The sequence below is a fragment of the Lynx canadensis genome, chromosome B1 (genome assembly GCF_007474595.2).
Source record: "Lynx canadensis isolate LIC74 chromosome B1, mLynCan4.pri.v2, whole genome shotgun sequence".
Classification (NCBI taxonomy): Eukaryota; Metazoa; Chordata; class Mammalia; order Carnivora; family Felidae; genus Lynx; species Lynx canadensis.
Window position 1 is genome coordinate 57,223,749 of NC_044306.2, and position 4,019 is coordinate 57,227,767.

Here is a 4,019-nt window from a genome sequence, read left to right on the forward strand (position 1 = left end):
TACACTTGAGGTGAGCATAGTATAACATATAGAGTTGTGGTACACCTGAAACTAACGTAACATTGTGTGTCAACTATACTCCCATTAAAAAATTGGGAAAAAATGAGTAAGAATTCTACAGAAAAATGATAGTAATTTCCATTCATTAATTTAACTTAATTTTATTTAAATAAACCAACTTAAATCCATTTGATTTAAATAAGTCTTCAAAAGTTAAAATATATTCATACTACTCATTAGGTTAGGAAAATTCTCCCCTCAACCAAACTTTAGACTTTCCTGAGCTCCTTTTCAACTAGCCCTTGACTTGGGGCTTCTGTATTTGTCTCTTCATTGTCCAATTTTTCCCAGAATCCTGCTAAGATGTTTTAGCCAGAATCCCCAGTCCTTGGTATTTGATCATCCTTAGTATCAGGTTCCTTATTCTCCAGCATCCCCCTGATGCTGTCTGATCACCTTGCTTGTTCTGACTATAGCAGGAATCCTGTTTGGCTTGTTTAGCCAGAGTTTTCCCTAACTCCTGATGTTTCTTAGTAATTGTCTATCCACTCACTCCCACTCTGTTTTTTGGTTATAAATTTCCACTTGTCCTGATTGTGTTTGGAGAAAAGCTTTATCCTTCCCTCCCACTATAAAACTTCACCAGAGTAGTCCCTGTATCTATTGTGATGGTCCTGAATAGATTATGCCTTACCACTTTTCCCCAAGTAGTAGAACAAATATTTTCTTCTTTAATAGTTATGGTGCCATAACTCAGAATCATATTCATCACTGAATCCCTAGACCTCTTATCCAAGATCTTCAGCATGTGCCTTTGAAGCCTCTGTCTTCATTCCTGACTAACTGATCAAGAATCTATTAGTGAATCTTACTCTGGAGCCATTTTTATGTACAAATGTCTATTAAAGCTAGTAAGGACAGATTTTAAATCTTAAGATCTACCTGTACTCTAGAAGCTGAGTTAGAGTTCCAGACAAAAAGAAACTGGTTAGAATCCTAGGTTTTTCTGTTTGTAAGAAACTTGGTTAGAGTCCCATGGAAGTAGCTCTTTGTAAGAAGTTGAGTTAGAGGCCCAGGCTTCTTTGTTTGAAAGACCTGTGGGGCTAGAAGTTCTAACTGACTCTCTGCCTCAAGCAGGGATTATTCCCTGACTCCTGGACTGCAAGTTCTTCTCCCAGCACTAATGAGCATATACCTGTAAATGTGAAATGTTCTAAATGCAGATCCACTCCTGGGCTGTAAAATGTTTGCTGTTTATACAGTCTCTATTCTCTCCTTGATCCTATTTCTTCCATGGAAACTTTTCAATCACGAACACCCCCTTCCCAAACCCCTTCTGACTATATGTCCCATCAATCCTGTCCACCTTTCTTATTGGCACGATTTACTAAGGATAATATGAAACTTCAGTAGCCTCTTTGGGAAACTTAAAATTTCCTCAGACAGGCTCCTCTAAGACCTCTCCCTTTCTGTCACCCCCTCTCTTCCTTTGTAGTTGTACCACCTTCAATTTTCCCTCCAGTTTCCCTGAATCCTTTGATATGTCCCTTTCACAACCCTGCCTCTTCACCACCTCTCTTCATGCCCGCCAGGCCTTTCCTTTCTCATTCCAGCAACTTACCTCCAAGTGTCACAGGAACTTTGGGCCTTGTGCTGCCATCAGGGCTCCCAAAAAACTCAGGGTCCTCTCAAAGCAACTACTTGAGGCTGAAAACAAAAAAGCCTAATTGGAAATAGAATGAGGATTTTATCCACTCAGATGGCTCAGGAGACCTTCCTATAGTCACTTTATTTTTCCTCAGTCACACATTTAAAAGGTAGCAAATAGCCTCCATGAGATTTCACACCAGGACAAAGTCTTCTAAAATACTGGTTAAAAAGTATGTATATATACATACAGCTTCATACTTATCAACTAGGTAATTTCAACTTGTTCCATATTTGTCAGAGACAAAATTCAGATAAAAAGATAAAGAAACCAGTGAGTTCTGCATTACTGTACTGACTGATTCCATGGCTAAAATTTTAGAATGGAAATCTAGATGTCTGTTTACATCTATATGTATATTTATGCATATATGTTTATGTATATATGTTATGCATAGGTGATGTTTTTCTACTTCTGTATGGTATTATCAGATTAATTTATAACATCCCTTAAAGGAGTTCTATTCATATTGGCTTAGAGATAAGTGAGTGAATATATAAAGTAAATATTCCTAAAACTCTCAGAAAAATAGATGTGTAAAGTTCATGAGATTGGGTTAAATCTTTGAAAAATATAATTATTTAAAGATTTTTGGTTTGGCAAAAGCATCTGTGTCTTCTACATACCAGCATTAAGTATAACAGGAACATACATTTTTACTCTACTTGGGTTTAGTAATCAAATAAGTTTAAAAATAGTTATCAGGGAAATAACTTGAGATGCTGGCTAGCTTCAGTTGGTGTTATAGTATGTCTTTTTAAAAGAAGTTTCCAAAATCTTTTTGGTATCTTGCAACCTAAGTTAAGCAACCTAAGTAGTAAATATCCATTCACATCTAAATCATTCCTCAAGAGATAAAATACTGAAACATTCACTTATGAAGATAAATTTAAGTTGATATATTTATGAATCTTGTTTTTATATGGTACCAAGCAGCTAAATATATTTGGGTCTGTTAATAAGCATAGAAATTGTACTATGAGGAAACTATACTATGAGCATATACTTGTAAATGTGAAATGACATATCCAAAAAATTAGCTACTCTGCTCATATAGATCCTGGTATGTAATGAACAAGTCATCATTGTCTTATAATTAAAAATCATAATGTATGTTAATAAAACTACCGGAAATCATAAAACTGAAGAGAAGGATGCATGAAAAGTATGTATGTAGGATTTGTTTTTGACAGCAAAAAAAGAGGTTAATTTTATTCTAAAGTTCAATGTCTGGTTGGTACTGAATTAGAAAGGGGGAAGTATAGGGAAAAAATCTGAATGTATGTAAAAAAGTTGTAAAAGCTTTAATAAAAAGCCATTTTATCTCACTCAGCTAAGCTGGCTAAGATCTGAATGAATTATTGTTTTAGTTTTAACAAATGCACCTTGAGGGGCGTCTCGGTGGCTCAGTCAATTAAGCGTCCAACCCTTGATTTTGGCTCAGGTCATGATCTCACTGTTCATGGGTTTGAGCTCCACATTATCTGGCTCTGTGCTGACAGCAAGGAAATTTCTCTGTCTCCCTCTCACTCTCTGCCCTCTCCCGCTCATGGTCTTCCCCTCTCAAAACAAATAAACATTGTTAAAATGTATCTTCATATAAAAAAATGTACTCCTACAAAATTACAACAAAGTTTCATTGGATTATTGGTCTGCTCTTAGATTGTAAAAGGTTTTTATCTTTTGAGTAATCTACCTAGAAATCCATGATTCTGCATTTTATCATAACGGTTTCCTGAAATTTATGTTAACTTTTATCATGTTCTTGATTATTTAAGATAACCTAAGTATTGTTTCATAATAATCAGTAAGCCTATTTAATCAAATGTTAAAATCTTTTTATATTTTTGACAATTTTGCCTTCCCAAAATCTAATATTAAATGAAATCTTCTTGTCCTCAAACTGACTTTGAGATCACCCAGAGGGCTCCTGGAAAATTTTATAGGATATGTTCTTTCACCTTGTAAGAAGAGGGATGAGAAACTAATTCAGTTCATTTGATATATTAAATTGCATTAAAAGTATTGTCCAATAATAACACTTAAACTTCCCTGGGTTACATATACATGGGTTAATGTTATTAATATAAATATTTCATAAGATGTATGAGGTTCATAGAAATTTCTCAATACTCTCATTGTCCATGATATGTCTAGTATCCCATTATCAGTTATATATATGGTTTTTATCTTAAAGTATTGTAAGTCATGGAAATAACCATAAGATGCATTATAATAAACCTCCATCAGATCTTCAACAATGGCGATTTTCATGTTTGCTGTTGTTGCTGATATTATTGCTACTGTCCTC